Raw genomic sequence first — 25,755 nt, forward strand, 5'->3', positions numbered from 1 at the left:
GGACAGTCTATCACAATTTACTAATTATATAGTCATATTTGACTTTTTTGACTTTTTGATTATCAATACTTTAGATAAAAAGAAAGAAAGAAAAAAATTGTTGTGCTCCGCTAGTACATTTTGGGGGTCATTCTGACCCTGGCGGTTGGCGGTGAAGCGGCGGTAAGACCCCCAACAGGCTGGTGGTCTTTTTTCATGTATTCCGACCATGGCGGTTACCGCCATGGTCAGCCGCCGCTTCACCGTTCCGACTGCCACGGCGGTAACGACCGCCGGGCTGGAGACCTGGGTCTCCAGGCCGGCGGTCGTCACATACCGCCGGCGGTATTCCAACCCGCCTGACCCCGGCTTACCGCAATGGATTTCATGCGGTTGGGGACCGCCATGCAATCCATGGCGGTAAGCACTATCAGTGCCAGGGAATCCCTTCCCTGGCACTGATAGGGGTTTCCCCCACCCCCAACCCCCACCCCGACTCCCTCCCCTACCCCCCCACCACCCCTGCCACCACAAAAAAAGGTTGCAGGACCCCCGTCCCCCACCCCGATCCCCAACATATACACACACATACACACATACAGGCACGCATCCATGCACATACACACACACCCCCGCATTCATGCACGCATCCATGCACATACACACACCCCCCCGCATTCATGCACGTATCCATGCACATACACACACCCCCCGCATTCATGCACGCATTCACACGCCCCCTCAATATACACATACGCACACCCCCATGCACGCACACAACTCACAACACCCCCCCACCCCCCTTCCCTAGCGGACGATCACCTTACCTGTTCCTGGTGATCCTCCGGGAGGGAACGGGCAGCTCCGCCGACACCACACGCCAACAGAACAACGCCACAGCGAATCACAGGTCGAGATTCGCTGGGCGGTGTTCTGTTGGCGTGGCGGTGGAGGTGGAGCTACCTCCACTTCCCCGCCTGCCGCCAGTATGGCTGTTGGCGGCTCTTCGTCCGGAAACGGGCGGAGCGCTGCCAACAGTCAGAATGGCCCATGCGGAAGACCGCCAGCACTGGCGGTCTTCCGTACGGCGGTCCCTCGGCGGTCTATTGAAAAGACCGCCGAGGTCGGAATGACCCCCTTTGTTTGGTTATAATGTGGCTATTGGACTGTCACATTGGTGACGGTCTTTGACCACCAGACTCATAATGAAGGCCGAAGTGTTTGCAATCTGATTAGTTTTCTACCAAAGGGTTAAGCTATCCACCAAAGATGTTTTTTTCAGTGACCTTGGTCATAATTTCTTCCTCATTTTTCAAATGATCCTGAACCAGATGCAACAATGAGATAGCATGGCTCATGGTATTGTCCTTCTTTCTGACTATCAATATCATAATTTCAGAAGCAAGTAGCATTTGTAACATGCAGTTCAAGAGCTCCCGTTTGTCTACCACCATTTTTATGGCTTGGGCAATACCATACCCTCCTTTAAATTACATATTTGTTGATAGATGTTGTAGCATGTAGTAGGCTGAATTCTAATATGTTGGATCATCCTGTACGAGGATGTTTGCAACTAGCCCATTAGCACGTTGAAGGATGCTCAACTGTTTCAGGGCTTTGAATAAAGGATTGAAATGTGTGCATATTTCTCAGCAAGTTATCAGTATGCTGCTAATTACTTCATTTTTTTAAAAGTTCTGCACAATTAGGTTGATGCGATGTGCTTAACACAGGACTCTGAAATATGCACTGTTGCAGATCGCTTTGACTTTACTAATGCCATTGTCAGAATCAAAGAAATCTAATTTTGAAACCACTGGGTTTAAGTCATGTATAGAACTTGTTATTAAACTTGTCCAATGTGCTGGCATCTGTATACAATTTCTCTATGGTGAACATAGCAATTGTTGCATGCTACTGAATACCCAGAAAAACATCAACAGTGTTAAAACCAGCATCTAGCCTTTCCTTAATTCCCTGGAAAGATATCCAGTGTACAGTGATGCAAATGGAATCATATGCTTACCAACTGGCCCACTTGTCTCTTGTGAGGGGAAGCATTGAGCAGAATTTTGCTTCATAGCATTTCAATCCAATTGCAACACTTCATGATGCAGTACTGACACAACCACTATAGCAAAATTCCAAAAGTCCAGCAGGGTACCTTCCATTTTGGACAGAGGGCCTCAACAAATTTCAGAAAGCCAACTTCTTCCATTTAAAAAAAAAAGAGGGAGTCAAACTTTAACATTTTAGCCAGCTTCCCATTGTGGAAATGCTTTTTCATGGTTACAGTGGTAGTGACTCATTGGTAAACTCAGGCCTAATTGCAGGCTATTTTGTTATATTAGTACCATCACAAATGACCTATCGGTAACAGCAGCAGGTACGCTGCCTGGGCACTTTTAAGGTAGAAGTTGCTGTGTCTTGCAGAGGTTGCTATGGCTGTATGTTGGAAAGTTGGGTTCTTGGTAAGGCAGGATTGGTATCTACACTTAGCAATATGCCACAATCCTCAACTAGATTCAGTCGGTCTCAGTTTGCTCAGTTTGGTAGCTTGGCCCATGAGCAGTTAGGCTTAACTTGGTAGACAGGTGTGTAAAGAATTTAATATCAACAAAAAGGCAAATAAGTAAAACACAACCCATGATAAATATCCAACACCAGTTTATAAAATAGGAGTTTTGTATCTTTAAAATGAGACCAAACAACAAAAATCCAACTTAGGGAACCTGAGATTTGAACTTTTAAAGATATTTAAAAAAATGCTTTCTAGTGCCTAAAAGCACCAACCAGAAACATCTGGTCACATTTGACCGGGGCAAAGTTGAGGCCAACTGTGATGGAGCCCTGCTTGGATAGGAAGCCTCGGTTAAAGTTTTACCTTCACAATTTGAAATTTTTCTGGAGCTTTTTCTTTGCTCGTCGGGTGAGGTTTCTCTTCAGGCCGGCTTGCAATGCAACATCGTTGGTTTGGCTCAGCATAAGGTCCCAGCCAACTCCTAGAAGTCTTCTGATGGGGATAATATCCAGAGCTTCAGTGTGATGAACCAGAGATTCAAGCTGGGTCACAGTTTGATGTTGCCAGTTTGACTCTTGTCAACAGGTCGGTCACCTTATGGAAGTTTTTACAAAGTTGCACCAGTTGCTTCCAGGAGCCCTTTTTTGGGTCCTTCAAGTGTACACAATCTTGATTCAAGGTTCTAGAAGCTCTGAGTTGCTCCTTGGAATTGTGGACTATAATTCCCAGAATGCACCTGATCAGAATCCTCAAATGGACATTGGGTACTGGTCAGCTGGGCTTCTCTTGCAGGTCTTGCTATAGGTGACTCTGTTCAGCTCCTTTATACCTGCAGCTTTCAGGGAATTCACTCCAGTAGTATAAGGAGATAGCGTTCCTCATCAACTGTAAAGTGACAGTTATCCCGTCCCGGAAGTGACGTCACTTCCGTTACTGGGACTTCCTGTGCCCCTGAGAGCCCTCCCCGGAAGTGACATGGGGTGTAAAGGTGTCACGTGGTTTGTGACCTCATGATGTCATGTGTTAGCCACATGCCTGGGTCCTAGCCCGTGGGTGATGGTCAATGGACTGTGTAAAATGAATGCTTTTGTGTTGTGCAAGCAGTTTCAGAGCCTAAGAAAACAGGTCTGGACATGTCAGACATTCAGGACCAAGTGGCTGTTTGGGGCTCCCCTCACAGGGCCGCGAAGTGGGCCTGCTGGCCAGACCTCCTCCCGGTTGGCTAATCCAAAAAGAGGGAATGGTCAAATGATGCTTTTGTGAGAGCCAGCCTATCAATTTAGAAAGGTAAATCTAAAACAGATGAAGCCACCCAAAGGACTGGCCTCAAAGGATGAGTGGCATTGTAAATCTAAAACAGATGTGTGCCTACAGGATTTCCCTGGGACACAGTGAGGCTAAATTAGAAACTGGCCATGCAATTAAAAGTTTGAAACAAAACAAAGGACTAGTATTGCAAATCTAAAACAGATGTAACCCCAAGTGTTCCCAGGACTGGCCTCAAAGGATGACAAGCATTGCAAATCTAAAACAGATGTGTGCCTACAGGATTTCCCTGGGACACAGTGGAGGCTAAATTAGAAACTGGCCATGCAGTTAAATGTTTGAAACAAAACAATGGACAAGTATTTCCAACCTAAAACAGATGTCTATCTCCAGGCCCCACACACCACAAAGCCTAGGCATAATTAGCATAGTGAGTCTGGTATAAGAACCCCCACCTTCACAGGCCTCTTTTTTTCTGAACTACATACTGAAGTTTGCGCCACGCAGGGCACCATCAGGACATCCTGGCTGAAAACATGAAGGGCAGAGCGCAGACTGGTGTTGCTAAACCTCTTCTACTTAAGTTCTGTAAGAGTGTGGTGTTTGTATGTGTTCTAAGGTAGTTTAACATTTCTATTACCCCTAACCGGTTTAACTATACATAGCAGAGTAAAATGAACATGTTTTAAAAATTATATTAATGTCTGTTGGAGATTGGCAGCGGTAATCTGGTGGCTACAATGTTTAATTTGTGCATATTGGTTCTGTTGCTGAACATTTACATGTATTTTGAGGGTCTATATTTTATTTTGTTAGGTGGAAGCCATGCCTAATTTGTACTTGTAGGTTCTGGGGCTGTATATTTGCATGCATTTTGAGGGTCTGCATTTATCTTGTGGGGTGGTGGCTAGGCTTAATTTGTGCATGATGGTTCTGATGTTGAGCATTTACATGTGTTTTTGATGGTCTTCACTCATTTTGTGGGGTGGAGGCCATGCTTAATTTGTACCTGCAGGTTCTGGTGCGGTGTTTTTGTATGTGTTTTTGAGGGTCTGCACTAAGTTTGTGGGGTGGAGACAATGCTTAATTTGTACTTACTGGTTCTGGGGGCTGTGTTTTTGTATGTATTTTTGAGGGTCTGCACTTATCTTGTGGGGTGGAGGCATTGCTTAATTTGTACTTACTGGTTCTGGGGTGATGTATCTGTGTGTATTTTTGAGGGTCTGCACGTGTTTTGTTAGGATGGTGCCCAGGCTTAATTTGTACTTTCAGTGTCTTTGTATGTATTTTTGAGGGTCTGCACTCATTTGTGGGGTAGGGACCGCTGCATAATTTGTACTTGTAGATTCTGGTGCTGCTTATTTGTGCTGCTTATTTGTGTTTATTTTTGAGGGTCTGCACGTGTTTTGTTGGGTTGATGCCCATGCTTAATTTGTACCTGATGGTTCATGGGCTGTGCAACTGTTTGTATTTTTGTGGGGCTGTATTTATTTTGAAGGTGTAGCCCATGCTTAATGTGTACGTGATCCTTCAGGGGCTGTGCAGCTGTGTGTATTTTTGTGGTGCTGTATTTATTGTTCGGCCTCAAACATTTTACAGGGGCTAAAAGTTATGGCACTTGGCCTCAGTATTATGTGTTCACACATTTAATTGTAGCAGTTGTGTGTTTAAGAGGAGAGCTTTGTGGGTGCATGGTTATTAACTTTAGAGCTCTGCTCTCCGAGTTTCGGTGAGCAGAGCTCTAAAGTTAATAACAGTGTTCCACAGACCTGGCCAACTCTCAGGGGGACACAGTTATTAACTTTTAAGCACTGTTCTTAAGAGACCCCAAGATCTCTTGAGAACAGCGCTCTAAAGTTAATAACTGTGGTCGTCAGAGCGCTGGATGTCTCTGGGGACGGTTGTTATTAACTTTTCAGCGGTGCTCTCAAGAGACCGCAGGATACCACGTATGCAGGTAAATAAAGGAGTCCAGGTGTAAACACCTTGAAAATCTAAAAAAAAACATAAACCCTGTGACGGTGGAGCCCCCAGAGAACACGTATAGTGTATGTATTATATTGTAAATGTAAAAATTTTATTTTTTTTCATCCCGAGGTCGCCCTACGGTGTGTGTGACTCCAGGGGTAACGCCCAAGAAGGCGGATTGGAACGTTCAAAACACTGTACGCAAGAGGAAGACCCCAGCGTCTAACAACGGAGTGCCTATTAAGAATGGCCCCTAACGCCGGGAAACCACAGGTGCGTTTTTAGAAACTGTAGGGGCAGATGAACACAATCCTCAGTGTGTCTCAAACCTCTTTCACCCCTGTGGTATAACAACCCCTAATATGTATTTTGCTATCTTTACATCCTAGGGTCATCATATACGAGCTCTGGAGGAGTCGATCACCGGACTAAACGGTCGAAGTCGTCTTTAAAGGTCGACGACGGGGCTGTTCAGAATCCCATGGCACCAGCCGTATTCGTGAACACCGCAGGACCCCAGGACCTACAATGCAGCGGTTCTACAGACAACAGTCATGACCCAGGTACCGCTCTTAACTACAACACATCAACCGTGGTAAAGGGCATGTCTAATACCGCAAACCCCTCTACACCGCCTACATCAGGGCAGCGACTTGAACACTCTGACATTGCCATGCTCAGAATCCCAGACACCCCACAGCTTGTACCCTGTGAAACCGCAGCAAGGACCCCTAACCAATGCAGCAATCCTAAAATAAATCACCTGTCTTTAAAGAACCGTAAGAAGAAGTTGCAAACCCCTGAGCTACAAACGATGTTTGTACCATGACACAGATTTCGTTATTTTTGTTAGTAAAGAGGGTGATGAAGATCCGCCGCTGGCTGATTATCTAGGGGATTTGACCAGCAAACTCTAAAAGAATGAGTACATACTCAAATATACGTCCTCAGGGCCCAAGACCTACAGTTACAAAACCTCTAACAACAAGGTCTGCATGGAGGTCAAAGGCATCACTTTAAACGTTAACAACACAGTTAAAATAAATGTTTACAGTCTGAAAGGACTGGTGCATGAGTACTATGCATCGAGCGACCATGAAAATAGCCGAGCAATAGTCGTAAATCACCCTAGTATAGTCAGGTCCAAAAAGAGGAGGGAAATTACAGCACAACTGTTGTATAAAACACTGCGCGTAGTGAGGGATAAACAGGTCCTTGCTGTGGACTACAAAACACTACTGTATGGTTATTAAAAAACAGAGTGACGACCCCCAACCGCTATGGACACCAGGCTGCAACACCCATTCTCATGCATTCTAGCCGGCCCCTCAAATAGCAGTAAAAGTAATTTTATAAAGAAACAGCTTGAAAATGTTCTGGGTGTTTTATCTCAGACCCCTAACAACATTGTATGGCTTTATTCTTGCTGGCAGGATCTTTACATGGAACTCTCCCCAAAGTTCCCACACATCAGATTTATAGAAGGCATCCCTAATAACCTCAACGACAACGACCTGTTACCTAAACACCTTGTAAACATGGTTGTTGTGGATGATCTTATGCATGAAGGAGGTGACCACCCTGAGATCGAGAGAATTTTACTCAATACTCACATCATCGTAATCTGAGTATATGCCACATCATGCAGAACTTGTTTTACAAGGGCAAAAGCAGTCATCAAAGCCTCATACTTGGTCTTATTTAAAACCCCTGTGACAAGCTACAGATAACAATTATAGCTAAACAAATGTACCCCGGAAACACCCAGTTTTTCATGGAAGCTTTTAACGCTGCCACCCTTAAAACCCCATGGTTATTTACTGGTCAATTTAAAACCCAACACTCTAGAAGACTACAGACTATGCACCAGTATTTTCCCCCCGGACTTTCCAGGCACTTACATACCTACAACATCCCCCAAAGCTTCTAAAAAGATCCCTTAAGAAGACTTTTATAACATTTATCCTCTAAACCTAGTAATATACGGTCACCACAATGTCTGCGCGGCTACGGCGAAATTTAGACCTCCCAAAAATGCTGGTCACAGCCAGCCCCATGAAAAGAAAAGCTATCCTATGAGCTGCTTTGGACGATTTAGTTGCAGCCATTTCAGAAATAGCCCTAAACACCCTAAAAGGTAATGTTCCGATATCGACCAGCCAGTTCCTTGTGCTGAGGAAGAAGCAGCACATTATTAAGAAGCTCAGCAATAAAAGGGCATTGCTCCTTTCTAAAAGAAAACTGGTCAAACAGTCAGGAGGCTGTATCGGTTCGCTGCTGGGTATAACTATACCCTTAATAACAGGTTTCCTCTCAAAGACATGATGGAGCACTCCCAAAAAATGTACCTTGTGCCTCGCCATCAGTTGGAACAGTTGGGCCCCTCGACCGCCTACGTTTGGGCCATCTGCAGAAATGAGAGACAGGGTCTCAGTGCTGAGATGAAAACCATTTTGAATTGAACCGATTTAAAACCACACAACAAAGCAGAGCTTTACTTAGGAGCACTTCAAAACTTTTTACAGTATTACAAGCAACTGCACAATGAAAAAAACAAACTAACTCTGTACACCCCCACCGAGGAACAGCCAGCAGCTGACCCAGTAGCTCCTCAAGACCTTGGACCCTCACCCACCATGGACGCCTTTGTCATAGACCTTTTAAAAAGTATAAGTTACAAGTATAGAGGGGCTGCTCAAATGTTGCTCAGTAAAATAGCTGCTACTAAAGATTTGACCTCTTGGAACGACAGGAGTGAATTCGTTTACAAGGGGCAGCAGGTTGCTGGATCACACATGTATGATCTAGTCAGAGGTCTCACGCACGGTAAAACCCTATCAACACAAGACGCTCCTAGAGGTTGAGAGCAGTTCCTAAGTGCCGCTGCAGAACTCAATATCCCCTCCACAATCACTGGTAACGCCGACCATCGGTGAAGGCTTGAAAGTTTGAAAGGTTCCGGCCCTGGTGTTTTTACCAGGGGACCCCTCGTGCCGACATTGCCTTTCTACCCGCAGCTAACACCGTCTAGGAGCGCTGGCACTCTACAACTAGCTCCTAAAAACAGACTATTCAGAATGGACACATGGTTACCGCTCGAATGTAATCCCGAAATTTCAACCAATGTACAGTATTGTTAAACTGTTTGCATGTCATAAGATTTTTACCTCATTTATTTTTTACCTTCGTACATGTTTGTGGTGAAAACTGTTTCTAATAAAAGCGTTTAACATTTCATCAGTAGTCTGACATCTATTTTTTTTTTTTTAAATAGTTTTAAAATGTGTGATGGGGATAAAAATGCATAGTCTTTTTTCAGGTTACAATGTTTTTTTTGTTTTCGACAATCATCAGTATAATAGAGGCTTTACAAAGGCTTAAACTTTTGGCATACACCATATTCTGTTTTAACAATGCTCGACAGGGGCCTAGTCTTTTTATTCACATATTTCATAACAATACCATTGTTGTTTACTAGATCAGCGGAGTACAGATTAAAAAAAATTCTAAACGTCATACCCTCAGACATTTTACTAACGAAATATATACAACGTTCCCCACATGTGATGGCTAGAGAATCCTGTACACGCAGTTTGTTATACACAACAGTAGGTGATGCTTTATTTACATATTTGAATATCAGTTTTGTATAAATGTCATGCTTGGGGAACTCCGCTAAACTGTCAAACACTATAACCTTGTCTACATTGAGAAACATTGCAGCCTAGTGTGTACCGCCCTTGTAATGCGGGTCAGCGTTAAAGACTAGGGTGCAGGGTTTTTCAGGGCCTATGTTTTCAGGTAGCCCATAGCTCAGAAACACACCTAAAAGTATTTCTTAGTGTATTTATCTACTTAAGAAGTCACGTATCTCAGTAGTGTCCATTTTACAAGCTTTTAATGATAGTCAAACATAAGTTGGCGGGCGTGATTGACCTGACAAAATACAGAGAATACAACTATGTTCACATTGGTCGCCAGGGCCTGTGTAAAACGTATTTCAGCTTTTAGATTTCCATTTTTTATCAAATTGTAGTGGTCACCATCTTCCATATCGGGCATCAGTTCGAACGCCAACAACGTATAGCCAGCCCCATTCCCCTCTCTTGAAATCAACAACTCCTGAGTCCCTTAGATGTTTCCCCATTATCGAGACCAGTCTGAGATATTCCATGACAAAATTGGATGTTCCAAAACTCAGAGTTAATGGTTTTGCTGGGATAACAGTACCCTCGTGGACCAGAGCTGCGTAGTTAATATTGTAGCGTTTGAAGTTGAAAGGGTTCGAGGTACAGAGTCCGCTAAAAGCTATATTGTCCACAAACCCGATGATGATGAGTTTCGGTAACTGGCCCAGAAATAGGTTCTGCTGCTGTGTTAATCTAGTTCCGCCAGGGATGCTGAATATCTTCAGAGCCACTCTTTCAATGGTGTACTTGCGTTCAATAGTTATAAAGCTTCAGTATGGGCCAGTCTGACAATCGGTGACACTTTCACTCTCTTTACAAACAGACTTGCAGACAATATAACCAGTTTATACTGTTCGCGTCGCCGCTGATGAGACAGAATACATCCTTGTTGCGGTTGGGTTTGATCTAAGATCTATGTCGTTGATTAGAAGCTTATCTTGGAAGAAACGGTCTGAATGTATGCGCCCCAGGAGATCAAATTGCCTACTGCCGGCTGCGAAGCTGGCTCTTTCTTTAAAACCAGCATTGGCGCCGTCCAACGCCATGTCCTCAAAATGCGCTTCAGTATCTTTGTAGGAGAATCCGCTGAAAGCTGTGTGTCCAAGGCTTCGCGACTGTAATTTAGAATACTCTCTATGTATGCCCTGTAGGCATACATGTTATCACTCTACGTGACGAGCCGATCGCCCAGGTTAATGTCCACTTGATTAAACATGGATGCGATGGGGTATGCGATCAGTGCCACTTTAGCATCATCCTCGATGTTGGTGCTGTTCGCTTTGGTTATTTTACATACGAGGTGTAACAGGGTGTTGTTGAGATCCAGATACATATCCGTTGACCCTGATACATAAAACTCTATCAGCGCCAGAGGTGTCAGAGCTACTAGAGGCGATACTTCCATGAAAAACTGTTCTCGATGCTGGTCTGTGGGGGTTTAAGTGAAAACAGATCTAGCTCTGATTTGGCACATTCACCCAATGCACAGTGTCCGAAGGCCATGATAGCGGCTTTAAAAAATATTTGCACTAGAACGCAACCTCTTCTTTTTCTTGGAAGGTCTCCTCCGTCTTACGACTCTTCTTTTGTGTGGGCCTTTTGTAGAAGTCCTCCGTTTTTCATAGGGCATTGGTTGGCCCCTGCTCCTCGAAACCCTTTGCCTCCTTTTAACACCAGCGCATGCCTTGTACAGCAACCCTGCTTCTTCCTGGGGTTTTTTATTCATGCGTTCTGCGACAGCCGACGTTACAGAGCCCACAACGTTGTGGGCTATGTTCGAGGCAGCGGTTTTAATGTGAGGTTTGCAATTTCATATCCCCGTCTCAAGAACGGCATGGCTCTTCTAGACAAACTCCGAAAGAAGCTACCCCAATCTAGCACCGTGCATGACGGGGGCCCCTTGCAAGTAGGGTGGTGGGCTCCCATAACCGTCCTGAACTCTATAATAATCCCTGTACATCGAGGGATCCCCGTATGTTTTCATAATGACCATTGCGCCTGCCTAATAGTCACCGTCACAGCGCGGCCTTAAATGAAGCTTAACAATAATTTTCCTGTATTTAAAGGCCACCGGCTCTGATTGATCATCGTAGATCATGATGGTTATAGTGTCAAAATGTTTTTTGAAAATTGCCTCGTAGGTTTGTGATGTTGTATATTAACCATTGTGTTATTTTCCCCCTTCACAGGGACCCATCTCAACAACGGCGAATAACTGTCACCAATCCTCTGTGGTTCTATGATATCGCTATAAACGTAGAGTGTATAAAATCTGCCGTTAATATTAGGGCACATAGGGTCTGGATCCACCTGCCTTTTCACATGTTGTACAGTCCCTAAAACCCTCTGTAATTTACCTGAACAGTTAAACACTGTACTGAGCTCCGGGGCTTTAAGAAACACTTTTCTTCTAACGTTATCCGACACCAGATCTATATTAGCATACGTTTCAATGCTGCCTATAGATTTGTGGATGACGTCGACCACAGAACGGTTGGATAATAGCCATGAGGCAATCCCACATGGATGCTCAGAGGGTCCTGCTTTCGCTTTATACTAAATTTAGCCTTGTGCTTTGTAAATTTATTCCACGTTCTAGGGTATTGTATCTCCGTTAGGGCCACCTTCCATGGTCCTTTTAAGTCCACAGTTTTTGCCAGTTTCACCGTATAATTAGAAATCTGATTGCTGGGGAACATGCCCTTCGGAGCGTTGAACGGCAGCGTAATATAAAAAGGTGCGTTCTCCATCATGGCGCTTACAGCGCAGCCTCACACCCCGTGCAGCGAGCTGTCCAACACCCAACTGTTAAATTTTTCGGGCCATCCCCGCCATTTGACCAACGCCTGTCTCTTAGCTCTGGTGCCTTTCCTTTTCAGAACCTTTTCAACCCTGTACACCCGGTTCGGATCGTAGGGCACCTTTTGTAACTCTTCGGTGTAAAAGACACCAGATACCTCTTCCCCAGTGTAGTCCTACAACTTGTAAATGTATACCCCTTCTTTAAGCGCCACACTTTCCACTATGAATATCTCATCACTGAAGGTCTGTTGGTAGCCTTTGGTGATGACACCCTTCAACTTTGAAACCGTGACATGATCCCCTTCTTTTAAAACTGGTTTCCTGACCCTTGATGCAAGACGACTGCCATACACGGTTCTCCACACCTTTAATGAATTCTCAGCTGTTACCTCCATGGGGACCATTTTGCTTGTTCAATGGTAACTGCTGTTATTGTTTGCTGTGAAATATCACCACATTTTTTATTTTAAAGTTCTGTAAAAACACTCTATAACTGCCGCTTTTACCTTTGTATGTGTTACAAAATGTTGAACAGCGTGTTGCTTTAATAATTTCTGGAAAGGTTTGTTTAAAAATTCCTTTCTGGCATCTGTTTGTAGTTTTTGAGGTACTCGACCTCTTGCAAAAATGTCTTCAAAGGCGGCTGTGACCCTGTTACCACTTTTATTGTTTAACGCCTCTGCATAGGCATACTTGGACAATACGTCTATGACTGTTAATATATACCACACCGTTGTTATATTTTGCTATATCTTTAAGACTGATTATGTCCGCCTGCCACTGATAATCAATCTAGCTACAAACCAACGACTGTGGCCCGCCTCTTAAAATGTCTCCTTGCTGGCTTGTGGAGCGAATACGCCTCTTTCCCCGCTAACTAGGTCTTCACCTTTGAGCGGTTTAAAGACTCATTTTTAACTTGCTCCCTTCTAAATAGAGCTTCGCTGCCGCTGAAGCTTCCAACCCCCTGTGCATCGTAATAAAACCTCCTCAAAGCAGCCCCTGCCATGTTGTCACACACAGCAACCACGAAAGGAATGACATTTGTTTTGTGTAAGCTTGTTTTATTAAACATAAAAATCATAAAAGACTGCTGGTCACCTTGAGGTCATATGACGGCGTATACATAGCATGACACATGTTACACACATTACTCCAAGTTGTTCCTTTTACAAGGTCTCAGCATTACAAGCTTTGATATTTTCATAGCTATACTCTCAATAGCTCTAGACTTGACCTCCTGCTCCCCTGCCTATAACTCTGGACGCTCAGGATGCTGACAGCATTAAGCAGTTCATACAGTTCTAGGTCGGACAGTATAGAACCTTTATTTGTGAAATAATCTTGTCATGAGCTCCAAAGCACTGTGTATCCCCATCATTGGAGAAAGTCTTAACTCACACGTCCAGTCTTGGTCCGCGCTCCAATATTTATCTGCTGCGGGCAGCCGCGCGTTGATGTACCATTTACCGATACAAACAGGACTGTTGCACTGCAGCACAGCCACAGGTTATGTAATGTTCAGATAGCGCAGAGTCACAGGATGAATTCCAGCCATTCTCTCTTTAACCAACACATATATCAATCTCCTGATACAGATGTAGCCAGGGTGTAACTCATAGCCATCTTGCCCGCAACACTCTGATTCTCGCCCTAAAAGTGAGTAAGTATGGAGCGTTAAGTAACACCGTTATGGTCTGTTGTCCATGACCGCTGTTTTTATTTATTTATTATTATTTTATTTTTTTTAAACAACTTTCTGGGGACTAAAGACGTAATTCTTCCATTTTTATAATAAATATCACACATATGTCTCTCTATGACCCTTTCTATCAAACTTTGTCATAATAGGTACATAGCCCCTGCATGTGCTCCAGTTTTGAGCAGGGCTCAGAAGCGTATTGGTTCGCATAGACAGTATCTGCCAAGATATTAAACATATCGTCGTGGACCCCTTTCTTGACAGCTGCCAACCCATTCACCACCCTTAACAACCTATATACCTTGTGCGGGTCTAACCGGCTCCATATGTTTCAAATTTTTCTGGCAGTGTACGACTCGTATAGAGTTGTGAGCCTCCTGCTGTAGCTCGTTAATTTTATGCTCGTAACACAGGTTTTAATAGTCACGTTTAACACATATGTTCACACATGTGTTCACAACAGCTGCCGCAAAACCTTTAACAGACCATATGGCGTCGTAGGGTATGCCCGGTGTTTTCTTTTCATAATCGGTGCTAATGTAAGAGCTGACACATTTCTTATGCTGCTCTTTGTTCTGGCTTGTAATACTTTCAGACTGTCTGGAACAGCATAAGCAGTAAAAATTTACGTTGTTAACCTTTGGTGTAGACCCCTCTAATGCATCTCTTTTGGCTGTTGTATTCTACGGTTCAAACAGAGAGGTAAAAGACATACTATTAGTTAAAAGTATGATAACGATGTATACATGATAATTGTCAATAGAGTCTTTTCTAACCTCAACATTTTCGCCAACCTCTACAGCGCCTCTGAAATCTTGCGAGTCGCACAGGTCCATTGGTGTATAAATGACTTCGGATTTTACAGTTGCTGGTTGCATCAGGATAGCCTCTGTATCTGGGCCCTCCTGAAAACCCATGTCTTCATAGATCGGTGAATTTGGCGGTGCTACACTTTCTTCAATATCTTTATCGTTGTTGAAGTTGATTGCATCACTTAGTTCATCTTCCGAGGCTTCGCTGTCGCTGCTATCAACCTTGAGAGGTGACACCAGTTGCGGCAAATCCTCAAGTCGCTGGCACAGTTCCTCGTGCAACGCTGTAACGTCGGAACCACCATCGTTAGGAGGAGTCTGCTGTGCATTCTCATCCATCACCACCGGTGCGAGGGTCCGATAGTATCTATTGATGTGGTTCTGGACTCCTGAGGCTGTGGCTTTTCTGGCTATCATATTATATCTCTTCATGTTGCCTAGACACCCTATTCCAACGATAGATCACGGTTTGACATGTTGCTCTAACCGTAACTTATATGTATTCAGCGATTCAAAAAGGGGGTATGCCTCTACAACCCAAACTATCACATGCTCACATTGGCGGCTCTGATACGTTGCTGGGTTACACCTGTTGCTAACCACATGTCACGGCTTTTGCATCATTTGACCATCCCCTCTTTTTGGACTAGCCAACCGGGAGGAGGTCTGGCCAGCCTGCCCACTTTGCAGCCCTGTGAGGGGAGCCCCAAACAGCCACTTGGTCCTGAATGTCTGCCATGTCCAGGCCTGTCCTCTTAGGCTCTGAAACTGCGTGCACAACACCAAAGCATTCATTTTACACAGTCTATAGACCATCACCCAGGGGCTAGGACCCAGGGACGTGGCTAATACATGACATCATGAGGTCACAAAACACGTGACAGCTCTACACCATATGTCACTTCCGGGGAGGGCTCTCTGGGGCAACAGAAGTCCCAATAACGGAAGTGACATCACTTCCGGGGCGGGATAACTTTCACTTTACAGTTGATGAGAAAAGGTATCCCCTTATACTACTCACTCCTGGGGTTGTAGAAGCAAGGAAAAGTCCTTCTTTTGGTGAAACTCAGAGTGTGCAGTTGGTGCAGTCTTTCAGGTGCAGACAAATGGTTCAATCGGACAGTCCTTCTCCAGTATCTTCCAGCAGGATCTGAATTACTGGGCAGCTCTGCCATATTTATACTTGCTCCTAAGTTGACAAGCAAGGGGGGGGGTACCCCAGACCAGTAGGATGTATGGTGCCACCCTCTGGAATGACCACTTCCTTTGAAGTATGGCAAAAATAAGTTCTAGAAGGCAACGCTCTTCAAAAATCCAACATGGAGAAAATCTCTCCTTGAAGGTTACATCTGGCTGAGCCCACCCACTGGTCTGGCTAAGTTTACCTAACACACCCCTTCCAGCCCCTATCCTAATCTAATTATTGGGGCTCCATCTGCCTGGGAGAACAGGAAATAAGGGATGTCCAGTTTCTGTCCTAGGTGGCTTACCAGCCTTTAAAAACCCATTTGGCCACTCTGTTCCATCCTGATCTACCATCTGCTACTGTAGTTATCCTCCCACCCAATGCTTCCTTTGTTTCAGCCCAGGCCACTTAACACCTCATTTAGGCAGCCTGGCTCATGCTGCTGAGACTGACCAATCAGAAAAGGACACTACAGGTCTGATTTTTGTAACTTTCAGTAAGAGTTCTGAAACTCTTTCTGTGTGCTGGTTCTCAAAAATCCAACCTTGACAAGTTGTTGGATGTATTCAACCTTTTAATTTGTTACGAAACCTGGCAGATTTATCTCTTTTCTACCAATAATGTGACTTTATTTTTAAATAACTCCAAGACTTTAGGCTAAGGAGCTAATGTACTACTATGGGGAAAAATGAATATGGCTGTTTTTCCCTTACCAGCGCTTACAAAACATTTTATAAAGTCCCTGCTTATATGTACACTGCACACAACCTTTGGGCAGTTAGGACAGACCTTAAGGGTGGCTTATATGAAACAATAAGGTAGTTTAGGACTTTGGAAGTACTTTTGATTCCATAGTTGAAGTTGGAGTTAACTTTAATTTAAAAGCAGCCTGCAAGGCAGTCCTGCTTTTACAATGACATCAGAGACGACAGCAGTGCACCCAGGATAGCCCTAACTACAGTGGGGTCCCTAAACCTACATACCTTACCATATTCTTGGGACTTATAGGTAGGCTGCCAGGGCCAATTATAATCATACCTAATTTGCATATGCCATTTTAAATAGAGCACTGGCCCTGGGACTGGATAGCAGTACCCAGGGTCAGAAAACACTAGTATCAGGTAAAGATGGGGCAAAAAGTGAGCCAGCTTCTGCAATCAGCTTTGTTTCCTCACATTGATAATTGTATGCTATTGGGGAGTTTTACAGAGCTGCCTTGTATACTGCTGCTGGCATGCTCTTCTTCATCCTCCTCATCATTTTCTGTTAAGCTACTGGTTAGCTCTCATCTCCAACAGCTCTATTTTTAAAGTGTTGTTCTTCACACATGAATACCACCTTCCGCTCACCATCGTGTACAAAGCCTACATTCTCCTCGGTGACCTCAACTTTCACCTGGAAGACCAATTTGTCCTCTGCTCCACACCACTCCTCAAAAGCTTGAGCAACATCGGACTTTCCCAGCTTTTCCTAGAACCAACACACATTGCAGGAAACATACTGGGCCCCATCTTCACCACAAAAGACAGTATTAAATGCAACTCCACCACACCACTGGTCACTCTATCAGCCCTTTCCAAATCATCACACTTAAAGTCAACACCCCTACCAGGTTCAGCATCCCAAGCCACACCTGGGACACAATCACAGAAAACTGGCTCAGCATCCTCAGCATGGATCATCCTAGGCAACCTCAACAGGACAACAACTGGATCAAGAACTGCATGGACTCCCTTGCACCCATCAAACCCAAAAAGCATAGTAGATCACACAAGCAGGCCAGCTGGTACACCTCCAAAAGAACAAACTACACTAAATAGCTAGACAGGAAATGTAGATCCAGGCATGACACCAATGACATAACTACCTACAAGGCTGCACTCAGGCACTATCACAAGCAAACAAGAGACAACAAGAACAAACTTGTGGACCATATTGAAGGAAGCTCCAAGAGCTGCAATGAGATCTTCTCGATCTTCAATGATTTCATCTCCTTCTCAGCCACTATCTCCAACATCACTGCCTCCCAGCAACTCTGCAACAACCTATCCAACTTCTTCCACAGTGAAATTGTAAACATCTACAGCAACTTTCCACACAAAACCAACCCAAGAGAACTCGTTGCTTACCTACCTGCCACCAAGCAACAAAGCTACCTCATTGACTGGACAACCCTCACCAGAAACAACACAACAGTAATCATGTGATCAGGCGGACCATCGACTCAGGGGTCCCAATGTACCCCATGGCCCCATGCATCTACAACCCGGGAACATCTCCAATCAGCACCACCGTGACCTACATCAACAACATCTCTAGCTCATCTGCCACTTTCCTGGAGGAATGGAAACTTGCAAAAATCGACACTCCTGAAAAACCTCAGCCAACACAAATTAACTAATCAACTTCCGACCCATCTCCCTGCTTCCCTAGCTAGCCAAAGTAATTGAGAAGGTCATCAACCATCAACTAATAACCCACCTCAAACTTCACCATCCACAGCACCAAAACAACACTCATCACAGCCACGTATGACATTTGAGTTATCCTACCTCCAAAGAGAAACATCAACCCTTATCCTGCTTGACCTCTCTGCAGCCTTCGATACCCTTATCAGAAGACTTCACAAGATTGGCATACAATGATCCTCTCTCAAATGTAAATAGGAAGAACCCAAAGGTTCAGGCTGCCACATCACAAAACAAGTAACTGATATGCGGAGTACCACAGGGATACTCCCTCAGCCCCACCCTTTTCAACATATGCATGCCACCGCTTATCGACATCATCCACTCACAAGATATCACCACCATCTCCTACACCAACGACATCCAACTCATCCTGTCCCTGACTGACCAAACAACCACCGCCAGAACTAACTTCACAAACTGCATTACCATGGTAGCATACTAGATGGCAGTAGCAGATATTCAGACTTCCCTTACCCCCACACTGGATACTCCATTGGATCATTTTTACTGAGATCTTTCCTATTTCTGTACTGTTCAAGTTTTGTATCTCTTTTTTTTTTGTTTTGTTTTTTACCATCAAGTCAGGTTCACTGCTTGACCCATGTTCCTCTTTGATATTGATTGAATTGGAAGTCAAATTAATGGAAGCAATTACCCACCTTTCAAATGCATCACTTCATGAAGGCATTGTCCCAATGGCCTGGAAGCATGCAGTGGTCAAACCTTAATTAAAGCCTAATCTTGATCCTGCAATCTGGTCTAATTGTAGGCCAATATCTCTTCCGCCCATCTTATCCAAAGTATGGGAAAAGCATGTAAATGAACAGTTTATGCGTTATATAGAAACTAATGGATTATTGTACCACTACCAATCTGATTTCAGGGCAGAACACAGTATGGAAACATCTCTGATTGTGATGGATTATCTTTAATAGCAGCTTGATAATGGAGGCACAGCAGCACAGATCCTTTTGAATCTCCGCACTACCTTTGATATGGTCAATCACACAACCCTTCTGCAAAGACTGGAGGCCATGGGGACACATGATTTTACCCTATCGTGGTTAACTTTTTCCTCGAAGACCAGGTCTTTCAAGATCACTCTTATGAACATAATTTAAAGCCACATCCGTTACCTTCAGGAGTCCCTCAAGGTTCCACCATCAGCACAACTCTTTAACTTTTATGGAAGACCACTGGCAGACATCCAAGGGATTTGTAGTCTCATTCTTTTCCTATGTAGATGAGACAGAAGTTATTGTATCTTTATTATCGCAGAATAAATGCAGTGGTGAGGCTTTGAACAGCTGCCTTGTGCAAGTTAAAGTGTTAAGTTACACAAAGAAAATATGAGGTGTTACTGGTTCGCAATCATTCCCACCTTTGGGGCCCTCATCAATGGCCTGCAATAAGGGATGCAGTTCCTGTCCCAGTGCCGTACCAAAGAATTTGGGAGTATGGCTCGCTGAAAACTAGTCCATAAGTCATCAAATTACTAAGGTTGCAGCTACATTCTCAGCCATTTTAAGATGGCTTAAGAAACTTGTAGGATATCTCCCTTTTCTGTCCTAAGAACAATAGTCCAAGCTTTACTCTATTCCAGATTGGACCACATAAATATCCTTTATCTGGGAGTCAAGAAAAGTCTGAAAGGATGACTTTGGATTGTTCAAAGCATGGCATCAAAACTGCTACCACATCTCCACCCCCATTCTTTTTGGTTGCTTCGGGATCGCTACTGGCTCGTAATTGAATGTAGAGTTCAATCTAAAGCATTCTGTTTATAAGTGTATTTCTAACTCAGTCCCAGTTATTTGAACTCTCTGGTGTCACCTTCTATACCCAATCAGGTTTTGTAATACATTAACCTTGATCTGGTTATTATTCCTCAAACCAGGAAAGCTCTGCAAGGCAACTGGGCTGTTTATTATTTGGGCCCAAAGGTCTGGAACTTTTTATCTCCTAAACTTGGAGCTTGTTACTCCCTCACACTCTTTCGGAAGGAGATTAAAACAGGGCTGTTTTAATCTTGTGCCATTGTGTATTTGGTCCCTATGGGAACATAGCACTGGGAAACACACTTTGGGTAGCCATGCACTATACAAACACATAATAATCATAAAAATAATAATAATAACCATAAGCCTACAGCTCAGCTCTGACAAGTTGGCCATCCCCATAGGATTCCATCTGGGGGCCGTCGAAGCTAGGACAAATACCCAGACTCACAGACCACACAAGAAATCTAGGGGTCATGCTAGATGATAAGCTCAACATGACGGCTCAAGTCAATACAGTGTGTACCTCTTGCTTCCACATCCTATACATGCTTAAAAAAAACTTAAAATGATTGCCTATAACACCAGACCATCAAGCAAGCACTCATCAGCAGGCTGGACTACAGCAACACTCTCTACACTGGAATCTTCAAACAACTCCAACGTAGACTCAAGATGGTCCAGAAGACTACTACACAACTCATACTCAACCTCTCATGCTGCACCCACATCATAGTGTACCTGAAGGAAGATTCACTGGCTCCGCATTCACAAGCGCAGCCAATTCAAACTTCTCATTTCCACATACAAAGCCCTACCCAACACAGGGCCAGTATATTTGAACAGCTGCATGCTCCTTCCTTTCACCAACCCACCAGACACCCACGCTCTGCCTTACTCTCACTCGCACCTACTACCTGCATCAGCCAAATCAAAACTTGAAGTTGCTTATTCTCTTACTTTGCACCCAGACGTGGAACAACCTCCCTCTACAAATTTTTGTTCAAATGGGACAGGTGGTCTTTGGAATAGGACTGAGCGAAATTTTAATGAGACCAAGCAATCTGCATAGTTTCTGTAATTTTATGTAATACTTTTGATGCAAAATTACAGAAAATGCAATTATGCCCATTGACGTAATTGTATGTAATTTGGCACAAACACCCTACTGTAGGAGTACAGGAACAATCAACTTAGCAATTCTCCTGTCCATTTTGGATGAAAGGGTACATCTTGTGTGAGGAAAATAGCACCAAATTTTGGGTTACTTTCTATGATGTCATTTTACTGTCATTTCATGTAATTAAGCCACAGCCAACTACACAAGTTACTCCCACCCCTACTCCAGTATAGTAGTGCCCACTTGGCTCATTGTGATGAACTTACTTGCGGAAATTGGGTTATATTGCAATGTTAACCTTACACTCTTTATGTGTAAAGAAGTCCCAGACTGGGAAGAAGAGCTTTCTTACCTTGAAAAAGCCTAAAGAACTAGACTCTAGTTGTGTTGCATGCCTTTCTATTTGGGGTACTGCCACTATCGCAGGATTGGTGGCTGTAAAGACTACAGCTAACTGCTTGCTTTCAAATATTATCACCAATTGTGTTGGTGGAGCAACATGCCTCTGTGCAGGTTGAATAGAGGAGAGCCGATACTTCCTGTGGGCTACTCCCTACACTGATCACTGGCTTATCATCATCACCTTCCTAACTTGAAAGGCTTTCATTAACCTTCCTTTTCCCTTGTATCTCAGACTTGGCTGGGTTCAATCATTGTCCAGATCAACTGAAGAGGGCTGGAGAAAATGGAGAAGCACTCTTTTTTTTCCTTGCTGGAGATCCTGGAGCTGATGGTGGAAGAGCAGCCTTTGCAATAGCATATTGCTCAGCAGGAACCTCAACCTCATGTTCTGCTTCCACTTCTGAAAGATCTATTTTTGACTGCAACTCCTATTGTCAACTTTCATGTGAGGACTCAGTTTGAGGCTGAGATCATTTAATTTCAGATTCCCTTCTCTCCATGACTGCAGCACTGAGGCCCAGATTTAAGAGGGCCTAGTGCCATCTGACGACACACACGCATTACTTTTTTTATAAATGCTATTGTGGCGTTAGATGGCCAAAAACACATGGTTCCATCGCGCCACTTTGTGATCCCTTGTACCACATAATACCTGCACCAGGCATAATGTATGCAAGGGGGGCGTTCTGGTGTTGGGGCGGGGGAAATGTTGCAAAGAAATCTACAATTTCATTGCGTAATTTCTTCCAGCATTTTGTAACACTTACTCAGAGCAGGCTTTAAAAGGAGGCTCCCATTTGTTTAAACAGTCCTCTAGGTGTTTTGCAGGATTAACATCCATTTTTTACGCTAATCCTGCAAAGCGTCGAACTAGCATCAAATTTTGATGCCAGCTCCCTAACTATTGCCATGGTGTGCTGTACGGCACACACACGGAGGTGCTAATGGGCACAAGAAAAGTGGTATTGCACTCCTGTAGGAGGCAGGTGATGCAGGAAAAATAATAAATTAATTATTTGCTTCTGTCCACCAATCACCATGGAATGCGACCCCAATAGGAGGTGGGGGAGGCAAGCAAAAAACATATAAATAAAATATTTGCTGGTGCCTCTCCAGTGCCCATGGGGACTCTATGGGGAAGCAATGAATGGTAGGCAAAAATTGATTACTTAATACATTAAGGCCCTCATTACAAAATTGGCGGTAAATGGCGCCTGCCGCCGTGCTGACGGCCGCCAACATACCATGACCGCGGCGGTAATCCGCCACGGGTATTATGACCCACACAGAGAATACCGCCACAATACAGACACCCACACAAGTCCGCCACACCAAAGGTCAGTGATAAACTGGCGATATCCAAACCCACACTGTCATGCCAACAGGAATACACCCACAGTATCATGACCCACGAATCAATGTGGCAGTCTTTCAACTTCAGAAAACCATTGGCGGTGCACACAGCCACGCTCAAAATACACACACACTTACAAAACAAAACAACATTGGACAAATCAAAATACACACCTGATACACATACACACACCATACCCACACAACCACAAAACTATAAAACACACACCCACAATACCCACAAACCCTTACACTGAAAAAGAAGAGACCAAGCACAGAGAGACAAGCAAAGAGCACACACCCACTCAGAGGCACAGAACACCATCACCCATACACCATCCACGCACATCACATTATACATCCCAACACATCACCCCACACATCACCACACACATATCACTCACACCACATCATGGCACCTAAAAGACACCCCAGGTTTTCTGAGGAGGAGCTAAGGTCATGGTGGAGGAAATCATCTGTGTAGAGACACAGCTATTCGGATCACAGGTGCAGCAGACGTCCATTGCAAGGAAGATGGAGCTATGGCCAAGAATCGTTGACAGGGTCAACGCCGTGAGACAGCACCCAAGAACAATGGATGACATCAGGAAGAGGTGGAACGACCTATGGGGAAAGGTTCAGTCGTATCAAGACACCAGATAGCAGTACAGAGGACTGGCGGTGGACCCACACCTCCTCCCCCTCAAGTAACAAAATAGGAGGAGCAAGTCTTGGCGATCATGCATCCTGAGGGTCTTACAGGAGCAGCAGGAGGACTGGACTCTGGTAAGGCAAATCTTTACTACTTTGTCCCCCCTACCCAACCTGCATGCTATCACATACCTCCACCCGTACCCTCACTCCCATCACTCCATCACCTCACATCCACCCCACCATTACAACCCACACATCCCAATACCAAGCCCTGCATGCAACAACAAAGCATGGACACCCATCACAGACCTGCATGGACACCCATCACCACAGCATGCCCAGTAGAGAGAATCACCAAGCCCACACTTTCAGCAATCACACAAGGCCAAGGCGACAGGTAAAGCACAAATCTAGAAGGGAAACACACCCAGTGCACAAGATGGCACACACAGATACACTTACACTGCATTTACATCCCTGCAGGACACCTTCCCAACGTCACCGGACAGGAGGTGCCAGGTACATCCAGTCCCCTAACAGAAGAGGGCCACAGTGATGACAGCAGCTCTCCACACTTGGATCACGATGACCAACTTGGTCCATCTGAGACCTCTGGACAGTCGGTTACCCTGCCACAGTCCCAAACCACCACAGAGCCTCCCCCTCAGGAAACACCACCACAGCATCCACCCAGCGTGCCCATGCCACTGTCCACCACTACAGGGACCCCAGGCCACTCCACTTACCCAGAACGATCAGGGACCTGGGGTCAGTAGCAGTGGGCACACGGTTCAGGGGACAGAGGCACAGGACAACAGGGAAGCTGGGAAGACTGCTGTGTGGGAGCATACTGCCATTCCCAGGAGACCATGGGCACGGTACTGGCCACATTTCAGGAGACCCGGCGGCTGCAGGAGGGACAGTACATGGGGATCTGGTATGACCTCACAAAAATCTACAGCATCCTGGTCACCATAGCAGGGGTGCTGGCTGATATGGGCAAGACCATGAGGGAGGCAGTGGCACAACAAAAGGCACCTGACACTAGCCAAACCGATGAAAAGCCTCCCGCCTCCGCCGGTGCTAGTGGGCAGGAGGCCCCACCACAGGACCAACAGGCCACCAGCACCCCACCCCGTGCAGAAGGAGAACCACCCCGCAAGCGGTCCCTGCAATCCAGGCAGAAGCCAGAGAACATTGCCAAGACCCAGCCAGGAAATAGGGCCCTCCAGATTGTCACCCTTCTGTCCCACTCTGTTACCCTGTCTACCTTGAACTGCCATTGCTCCCCTTCCTATGCCCCCTGGACAATGCACCTGTGTCAACATCAGGACAGTACGCGCTCTATGGGCGACAAAAATGCAAAAACCCAGCCTTTATGCAAAATCATAATTTATACACTGTGTTTATATGTAGTTTGCTAACCTTTTGCATTGCAGACTTTAACCTTGAAAAACACTATTAATGATGTTTGCAATAACTGTTCCTTTGCAAGGTATTGCTGCAGACTTACTGAGTACGTTAGGGTGTGGTCCCTTCTAGGACCTTCTAGAGGTTTTCTCTGCAGCATGACTGGGTGTGGTTTGTGGGCTGGGTCAGACTCTATATAAGGGAGCCATCCCAGCTCCACGTGCTCACTATTCAGAGGTCCTGGTGCAGAGCAGCAGCAAATTCCTGAGCTCCTGTTCTGGAGGCCTACCTTGAAGTTCCAGTTCTGCCCAGCATTATCGTAGTGATCCTTGAGCAGGGTGGGAGGGCGGAGGTCAGGCTGGGCCCCGACCCCGTTCTAAAAAGACTCTTGAGTTTTTGGGCCTACTCGTAAAAACGTTCAGAGTACGCAAATCATTGCTCTGATGTAAACCTTGATGTTCAAAGCGGCAAAAGCTTGCGCGATCATTTCATGGCATTTGCATATTCTTGTTAGAATCAACAGTGTGCGCGATTCCTTTACTGCATATAAATCTTGGTGTTCAGATCGGCAAAGCCTTGCGCAATCATTTCATGGTGTTTGCATATTCTTGTCAGAATCGGCAGTGTGCGCGATTCATTTAC

This window comes from Pleurodeles waltl, chromosome 7 (genome assembly GCF_031143425.1).
Source record: "Pleurodeles waltl isolate 20211129_DDA chromosome 7, aPleWal1.hap1.20221129, whole genome shotgun sequence".
NCBI classification, from domain to species: Eukaryota; Metazoa; Chordata; class Amphibia; order Caudata; family Salamandridae; genus Pleurodeles; species Pleurodeles waltl.